This window comes from Acinonyx jubatus, chromosome B4 (assembly GCF_027475565.1).
Source record: "Acinonyx jubatus isolate Ajub_Pintada_27869175 chromosome B4, VMU_Ajub_asm_v1.0, whole genome shotgun sequence".
In the NCBI taxonomy this organism is placed as follows: Eukaryota; Metazoa; Chordata; class Mammalia; order Carnivora; family Felidae; genus Acinonyx; species Acinonyx jubatus.
In genome coordinates this window covers 107,176,094-107,186,139 of record NC_069387.1, presented here as the reverse complement: position 1 = coordinate 107,186,139, position 10,046 = coordinate 107,176,094, and the positions used below count along the sequence as shown (strand labels likewise).

At 32.7% G+C, this 10,046-nt stretch overlaps 1 pseudogene; it reads right to left on the bottom strand.

Moving 5' to 3' along the window:
* Positions 1-6,564: 6,564 nt before the first annotated feature.
* Positions 6,565-6,629, bottom strand: LOC113602945 (uncharacterized; annotated as a pseudogene).
* Positions 6,630-10,046: the final 3,417 nt, after the last annotated feature.

Here is a 10,046-nt window from a genome sequence, read left to right as displayed (position 1 = left end):
GTTTATTTATTTTGAGTGGGAGAGCAGGGGAAGGGCAGAGAGGGAGACACAGAATCCTAAGCAGACTCTGTATTGACAGCAGAGGGGCTCAAACTCACAAACCCTGAGATGATGACCTGAGCCAAGATTGAGTCAGATGCTCAACAGACTGAGCCACCCAGGTGCCTTCCAACTGTTTATTTTTAATTTTCACCTGGCTTCCCTAGCTGAGAAACCATTTCAGAAATCATTAAGTCTTTCTCTTTTAAGTTCTAGCTTTCATTTGATTTATAGGGATGGTACTTCTATTTCAGTGTTAGGTCACTGCACAAATATTTATTATCCAGGTAAATATCTCATAAATAATTTTGTATAATTAACCCTAATGGTAGCTTTAGATGTATGTTTTAGCATGTCTTTTGGTTTCCAGATTTTATAAAAGCAGTAAATAAAATAATGGCAACAAGTTTTGTCATACTTTTGAATACTGTGGTGATTATTTAACAAACTATGATGCAAGACCCAACTACTGTGAGCCAAGAACATAATATGTCACCAGGGAGAATTATGGCAAATTAATTACATAGTAGATTATAACTTTACAATAAAGAATAATTATTGTTTTATTCCTCTGGTCCATGACTCAATATTAGCTCATAAAGTGGGGCTCTATTGAGTGTAAAATAATGTTTTTGTTTCTTTAATAATAAAAATCCATTTAGAATAATATCTCATGTAAATTAAATAAGATATGGGAAAATGCTTAACACAGTAATGTCCACATTCATATTCTGTAACTACAACTGTTTAGTGATACTTTATTAGAACACTTCAGCTTTTCATTGAAATATGTTTTTTCCCAGATTTTTATCCATAGTAAAAGAAAATTATATTTTCAATATAAAAAGATAATCTGGTCATTGAAGAAATACCAAACTAATTTAGTACAGAAGAAAAGTATTTTATAATTCATGAATATTTAACACCATTTTGAAATGTAGAAGAGGGAATTCTCCAGTCTCCTCTTTCAGAGCTAATTTTGCTTTCCTGAAAGTTTTAGTGAATAGAGCACTTGTGGTTTATTGGTTACATTATCCTTGTTCTTGCCAAACATATCCAGTATTTTCAGCAGCATTACTGCCTTGGAAATCTCAGAAAAATGTAAGTCACACCTTATGCATATGGTTTTGATTTTCCTGCTACTTTTGTTTGGTGTTTGTGACAAAAGAAAAACCATGTTTTCTCCAAACATATTTTGTGTTTCTCCTGGGCAAACAGGAACATTATATTTCCCAGTCTCTACCCTTTCTTTTCATGGAGTTAGGCAGTATGTGACCAATGTCACTTAACAGAATGTGGGGAAAAGGGATGTGTAACACAATGAAATTTGGATTGTGATCTTTTTGTTTTCTGTCACCCACTCTCTGCTAATACCTTGTGGGCAAATGTTAAGGAGGTCACCTTCACAACATAAAGAGACAAGGTATGATTTCTTAATGGCAACCATATTGGATTTTGAGACATATTGAAAGTTGAGTAACCAACTCTCAATGTTAATTCACTGAGATTTTTTTTCTGATATAAAAGTTTGCATTATGTACACAAATCCTATAAACCTCATTAATTTATATAACATTTTATATTCAATATAATAGGATGTAATGCATTCAGTGTGTTTAGGAGACGTACTTTAAATTGAACTTTAAAATTATGTGTTGTAAGGAAAGTTTAGTTAAGTGTAAAAACACCTAGTTTTTGGTTAGTACATTTTTATTTACTACTATAACACAAAATACATGTTATCCTATAATTATAGTATTACATGTATCTGTTATATAGTGAAGCTATGCAAACACTGTACTATGACCAAAAATTCTCCGTATGTGTAACTCGAAGATAAACACAGATTAAATTTGCTGGTCTGCTTATATTTTAACTAAAGGAGACGTCCTTTTAAGGATTATAAAATAGTTAAATATAAAACTACATCTTATTCCTATAATTTTAATAAATGGATTAAATCCTAATATACAACCTTGGAAACATTTTTGGTTCATTTTCAAAGCTTAACGTCCTCAATAATGAAGAATTAGAGTTATTTTGTATACTTGAATGCTATCTTCAGCTTACCAATTTATTTACATAGATAAGTGTTACTAACAAATCAAATGTATTTATGTTTGAGATACCATTGATAAGTCCTCAATTTAATAAATTTAATGTAAGGCTTAGGGAATTATATAATATGGGCATTTTGTATGAGAAATAATAAATTTACCATATATTGTAGAAATAAATCAGAGATAGGTAAGTTTTAATGGCAGTAAAAGGACTAGCTATTTCAGTAGGGATTTTCTTACCAGTAAATGTGAATTTTAGTCTCAATAGTTCTGCATAGGTAATAAATGTAATCATCAATGTAATAAAATATATTTTCAATAAAATAAATGTAAAAATCAATGTAATAAAATATATTTTCTATTTTATAATGTTTTGTTTATAGAGAAAATACCAATACAGTTAGTTGTATGTCTGTTTAGGCCATAACGCTGTGAATGTTCATTATGCAGTGTAAGCTGCTCAGCCATATATTGTAGGTCCAATATATATATGATACTGCTCAATATATTATCAATTATAAATACATACATAAAATCTTGTTAGTAAAGGCTTACCAAAATTAACAAATGGGTATATTTCTACAGCCAATTTTGTGCTGAGCAGGCCAAATCATATTTCTGTCTTAATTAGATAGAAGAAGGGACAGGATGTGCTCTGATTTAAAAACAACATTCTCTATGGAATAAAAAAAGATCTTGCACCAGGCAATTAGGCATATTTCCATCACTGGAATGGCTCTAAAAATTGATCTGGGGTACTGGTAAATGAAAATTCTTCCACATAACATCAGCTAAAAAAACCCTTTAGTTACAAATAATACAGACACTTAAAGCTATGTCATGTCCATATTTATTTTCCAAAAAGTTACGTAGTTTTTTTCACAAGGCAGAGACACTGTGTAAAAAAGCTTTTTCTTTCACACTTTACCATGAGTATGAAGTCTAATTATAATATTGTCTCTTTTTCTATTTGAATGTGTCAGTTTTCATATTATGACTTTCACACCTGTACTAGCTAAGATTAAACAGCCATGTCATCTGAGACCACCCGGCAACTAAACTGTGAAAATTAATTTCAATTTCACCTAAGCTCAACTTCATGCTGTTTTCCCATTATTCCCATACCAGGATATATGTGACTTTTGCCTACCAAATGGCTTACTTATTATTATAGACAATGCTCTAAAGACTTGTAGTGATGAACTCTATCTCATAATTCTGTATAACTTTAATAAACACATTTTATGTTTGATGGAAGCATATTATGAAAGCATTATTCTTGTTTCTCATTGACAAATATTTAACTGAAAACCTCCTAATGATAAATATTAAACTCTAAAAACTGTTTAGGCTAGCTGGTAATATGTGTGATATTATTATAAAATAAACATATAAACGCCTTATGTAAGTAGTGTTTTGAGAAAGAGTTTAAAAATAAATGAAGTAAACACTGAAAACACCAAAAGAAAAAGTATAAAAGTCTAAAATCACAGTTGGAGATGTAATATTCTTTATTAAGTCATAGAACAAAACAAGACAATAACATTACAAGGAAACTACATCCTGATAGTGTGTGTAAGTATGTGTATGAATATCTATGAAGATTTTATAAAAGTATTAGCATTTAGAATCTACCAATGTACAAAAATGGTATTACATCATGATTAAATAGAGTTTATCCCTGGAATTCAAGACTACTTTAACTTTGATAACAATCAATGCAATCTGTCATATTGATAAAATCCAAAAAAGGTCATAATTTCACTAAAAACAGATAAATTATCTGACAGAATTCATCAATATTCATAAGAATTCTCAGATAAGAAAGGAACTCCCTCAACTTGAGAAAATGTAGCCTAAAGAATGAAGCTAACATTATACTCAGTGATAAATATGAAATTCTGTCCCCTGATGATCAGGAGCAAGTCAAGGATGAATGTCTTCACACCATTTCTAATAAATTTGCACCATGGTCATAGACAATACAATAGACCAGGGAGAGGGAGAGGTGGAAAAAGAAAGGGATGGAGGAGACAGGGACATCAAAGAAGATGGGAGACTGAGGGAGAGAGAATGGGAAAAGAGAGAGAGAGAGGAAAAAAAAAAGGAGACAGAGCATCCAGTTTGTAACAAAGCAGTAAATTTATTTACAGGGGATATGATCAAGTATATAGGAAATTCTAAGGAATATACAAAATTGTTGCTAGATTTAATAAACTCTGAGTTTACCAAGTCATAAAATGTTAGTTCAGCATATCAAAAGCAATTTTTATGTATATAAACAATTGAAAATTGAATTTAAAAATATCATGTAGATTTTAATGACATGATATATTTAGGAATATATATACACATATATTTAGGTATATATATATGTATATATACACATACATATATACACACATTTATATATGTGTGTGTGTGTGTGTGTGTGTGTGTATATATATATATATGTGTGTGTGTATATATATATATATATATATATATTCCTAAATGTGTATATATGTGTGTGTGTGTGTGTGTGTATGTGTATATAGTTCTGGAAACTGGAAACTACAAAATACTGTTGAAAGAAAGTATACATATACACATTTAATTTTATATATTTTAAATTATATGTATACTTGTATCATTTATTTAAAATCTTACAACTTAACAGCACAACTAAGTTATAAATAGACAAATGCTTTGAATAGATACTTGATAAAAATAGATACATTATTAGCTAATGCTTATGAAAAAACTCAATAGTTTTAGTCATAGGTAAATGCAGATTAAAATTATAATGACATAAAACTATAAACCTATTAGAATAGCGAAAATTAAAAAGATGGGCAATATCAAGGGTTGATAAGGTTATGAAGTAACTACAACCTTTGAAACCATTTGGAAGTTTCTTTTAATATTAAATATACACTTAATATTAAATATACAACCTAGTAATTCTGCTAGATATTTATTCAGCAGAGATGAAAATGTATATCCATAAAAAATGAACACATACTAGACGACTCCATTAATGTAAGTTTTAGAACTGGGAAAACTAATCTATAGTAATTGAAATGAAATCACTGGTTTATTGGCCAAGGGGTTGATGAGTAGCAAGGCAGGGTGGTAGGGAGTGGGATGACTAGTCTTAAAATGGACAAGAGAGAGTAAATTATTTGAGTTGATGGAATTCTTTATAGGTTGATTTTGGTGATGCTTGCTTGGATATGTAAATTTGTCACAACTAAATGTATATGCAAATGTGTTCATTTGACTCAGCCAATATATTATATATGTATGAAATACCAAAGTGAGACCAGACTTCAAAGATGATTTTCAATGAAACCAGTTTCACAACTTTTAAAAAGTAAAATTTACACATACCAGAAAGGAATAAAGAATATCGAGTAAGAGATGATTTTATTGGGAAGTGTAGGAGAAGAAAACTTTCTCTTTCTTTCGTTCTAGGTTCTTTGACATGTCTGATAACTAAACTGACATAACAGATTAATAGGAGAAAAACAAGTTTTGTACATACAGGAGCCCTATAAAAATATGAAGCTTTTTAGCAGTCAAGTAATGGAGACTTAAATACCATCCTGACCTAAGGGACCTAGGTCTCAAAAGGCAGGAAGAAAATTCATAGGAAGATGAGAAGAGCAAATGTTTGGCAAACAAATGGTTGTCATGCCCTGCAGATAAGTCTGTCTGATATAAAGAGTTATCCCTGGTAATAGTTGTCTTCCTGGGACAATCCCCCTTTCTAAGTTATTTTAGGCAATTAAAGGGAGGGTAAAAGCACTTCTTGAGTCTGTTGGGCCTTGATTATCTTCAGCTTGAAATAATGCACATACCAAAGTGGCACATTCTGGGGTGGCATATTCTGCTCCCCTTGAAATTATTTAAAGGAAATTATTCCTATATTGTAAGCCCCTCTCCTACCACCACATGCACACACTAAGGAGAAAATAGGTGGTGTGAGTGTTTGTAAATGTGGAGGGAAGGAGACCATTTGAAGAGCTTAGTTAGATGTTGTTATGGGTTGAATTGAGTCTCCAAAAAGTTATGTTGAAATCCTAACCACAGGTACTTATGGGTGTGACTTTGTTTGAAATAGGGTCTTTTGCAGATGTAGTCACATTAAGATGGGGTCATGAAGGTGGGTTCTAATTCACTATGAGTGTTACCTCTATATGAAGAGAAGAGGGACATATGACCACAGGATGGAAGACTGTCATGTGATAACACAGGCGGAGATTGATGTGCTGAAGCTGTAAGTCTGGGGATGCCAAGGATTGCTGGCAAACTACCAGAAGGTAGGAAAAGGCAAGGATAGATTGTCCCTAAATGTTTCAGAGGGAACATGACCCTTCCAACACCACAGTTTCAGAATTCTATCCTCCAGGGTAGTGACACAATAAATTTCTATGGTTCTAAGCCACCCAATTTGTGGTGTAGTGTTCACTAACACTAGGAAACTATTAGCAATAATCGCGCCTTGGATAAACCTCATTGGCTACGATACTGACACTGCGCAAAGCTAACACTAGGAAACTAATACAGATATTTTCATTAACCAAGATTGTGACTTTCAAAAAGGAAAATAGAGAATGAAATATTTTGACTAGCTTTTCCAATGACTGGAGTAAGGGACAAGATGCTTCTGTGTTGCATTTAGCCTGTGCTCTCTTATTTTATCAGGCCAAAAATTGTATAAATGTTTCCTATGGACCACATGTAGTCCATTTGGGAGATAGCCAGGATGGAATTAAGTCCTACCCAAGCCAAAAATATTGTCTTCAGGGAAGACATAGAAATTGTGTGGAGTGGATTGCTGGAAAGCCATACTTGGGAAAAGAATTGCCAGCTGAAAGACCATCATGGTCAACATCAGGTCAATGGAGTTTTAGTTGATAGGCCCAGAGTGGATATGTGAGAGAAGGAGTGAACTTTGCCAAGCACACAGTGTGCTAAGCTCTTTCACAAGAGGAGCTACCAAGTAGAAATTTCCCTATGTCCCTTTACCTTTCTTTCTCATTTTTGCTCTGATCCTGGAGGGTCAGAAATAGCAGCTAATGAGTGGCAAACAAAGAAAGCAAGAAAGAATGAAGGCTCCAAGTATTTGCTCCTTTTAAAGGGCAGAAAACCTGCCTTTTCTTACTTGCACTAGTTAGGAGAAGGACAAAAAAATAAGTCTAACTTGTTCAATTCGGATTGAAGAGCTGAGTAATAATATCAAAGTGTATATAAGATTATTTCTAAATCAAGGCTGTGTTTTCTGACATAAAGTGATAGAAAATTCTAAATTCCTTAAGAGGATACTGGAAAATCATGAGATTTGCTCAAGTTTTTATCCAGGGGTAGAGGAGATATCTACAGAATATTTTTAAAGAATGTGACAGAATGAAAATAAAGGTTCTGCTATGATTACATCCCATGGGACCTCATTTTTTGTACACAAATCTTAGAGACAGAGATCAAAACTTGAATGAAGTCAGGCATTTCTGGTCTGCTTATTATATCGTGATAAGGTATCTTGTGAAAACACTGTATTCAATGGCGATTTTTAACCCCATCAGATACTACCTCTGGAGGAATTTAAACAAAAGAGGCGGTGTGGTGCTAAGAGAGTCATAAGTGCAGAAGTCAAAAATTGCAGTTATTAGTAAGCACAATCTGTACAGTAGGAAGATAGAATTGGTAATAGGATTTAACATATGTGAAAACTGTGGAATGGCTCTGTGTCTAGATAGAATAAGTAGCAACAGATTTCTTTAAAGTCTTGAATGCTCGATTTCCTTTTGGGATACAGGAGTTGTCATTGTATTCAGAATAACAAAGAACAATAATCACTGTCTGGAGACTCAGGGTGTGTTACCAAGGAGAAGCTCTGTGTGTGTGTGTGTGTGTGTGTGTGTGTGTGTGTGTGTGTTTACCATGATGTTTTCTTAATATCAGCTTTCATCTCTAGAGATAATCTCCCGAGATGGCCCAGTTTTTTACATTATACATACATAATTTAACCACTTATTGGTAAACAGAATATAAAAACAACATATTTATATTGTTTATCAAAATATTGTTTTCTAATCTTTCTGTCTCTCTGCATACACATAGTGATATTTGTAAACACATATCTTTAGCAAAGGTGGTGAATGCATAATATACCAGAATTTAATTAACAATTTGTTTTAATAAACATTTAAATTGTTTCCAATCCCTTTGTTATTATCAGCAATTGTTCACAGATACTTATACATAAATATTTGTACCTGTTACTTTTTTTCATGAGACATATATAGAGAAATTGTATTACCCCAACAAAGATTCTCACAGAAATTGTAACCAAACTCAAGGGGCTCACAACTTGGGATACATCAATTTTTTCATGGAAGTTTTGAAAGCAAATAACTTTTTATTACTTGTTACAAGTGAGGAGATCAGGAGATATCTCTCAAAGTACTGTCTCCCTGTAGGGTTAGTATAGGAAGCTTTTATTCAGAGTTATACTAGAGGGCAGGGGCAGGAGGCTTGCACAGCCATCTTGGTTCAATTGTGTATGCCTAGCATGTCAACATGCTGGCACATACATCTTCTGTTCAAAAAATGGCAGAAAACTCTGCCCATAGGAGGAGATCATAATATTATAATGAGCTATAAGTAGCTTCAGGACAACTGTGAAGGGGGTTCTGCTTAGGTCCTCAGCACCAAACCACCTCAGACTGGTTGGAACTTCTGGTTGTGCAAAATGAAACACATTCTTTCCCTGCTTTTGTCCCTTCCTTTCCTCCCTCCTGCTGAGAGCTTTCAGACCCCTTAGAAGTTGTGTAAACTTCCCCTTGTGACCTAGCTAACAAAATGGTGGAACAGTTGGCACACACACTAGTAGATTCTTATTCTCTGAGGACCTCTGTTTCTTTAGCCACATGAAACTGTATGAACAGGGGCAGCTGGGTGGCAAGACTGGTTAAAGCAACTGACTCTTGATTTTGCCTCAGGTCATGATCTCACAGTTGGAGCCTGGTATCAGGCTCAGCTGACAATGCAGAGACAGCTTGGAATTTTCTCTCCCTCTCTCTCCCTGTCCCTCTCCCACTTGCTTGTTCTCTCTCTCAAAATAAGTAAATAAACTTAAAAAAACAACAACTGTGTGAACAAACTTATATAAAGTCACACCATCTAAAGTTTCAGATGACCTGAAGTGGTTACAAATAGTAAAAATAAAAATAAAATAAATACATTAGTAATAAAGATATTTAAAACAAATTAAAAGCAATGTAAATCAATTATATCTAGTACAAAGATCATATAAATGATATTCTATAATCAACATATGATATTTTGGGCCTTAAAATTCTAATTGAAACTGTATTTGAGAAAACGATGTATTTGACAAATAGATTATAATTATGTAAAATTCTAAGTAACTTTTATATTTCATAGTCATATTTAAAAATATGTAAATAATAACTCACCTTTAAACATGTTTGACCTATAATTTAAAAGTATTATGGAGTCAAGATTTTATACTCCTGGGTAATTTGAATGCTCCTTCCCTTTTAGATACAAGAACTAAAATTAGAAACTTTTGATATTGTATTATTTGAAAGAGCATCCCTAGAAAGTGTTGAGTTAGAGTGTAACATATATACACACACAAATTGTGCAGGAAATAGTCACACAAACAACAACGTAATACACACAAAGATAAACTTTTGCCTTAATTGCCCTTTTCAGTGACTAAGAACTATATAATATTTGCACATAAATATTAACTTTCTATATTTCTGTTATGAGTAATAGCTTTTATCTTGGGTAAAACATTTAGATGAGAAAAACAAGTTGTTAGAAGACCAACTTGGTACATCTTAAAGTTATCTATTCATAGAAAAATATATTCTGATATGAATCATAGACACATATGTATATGTATATGAACACCCTAAAGTAGTCATCTTT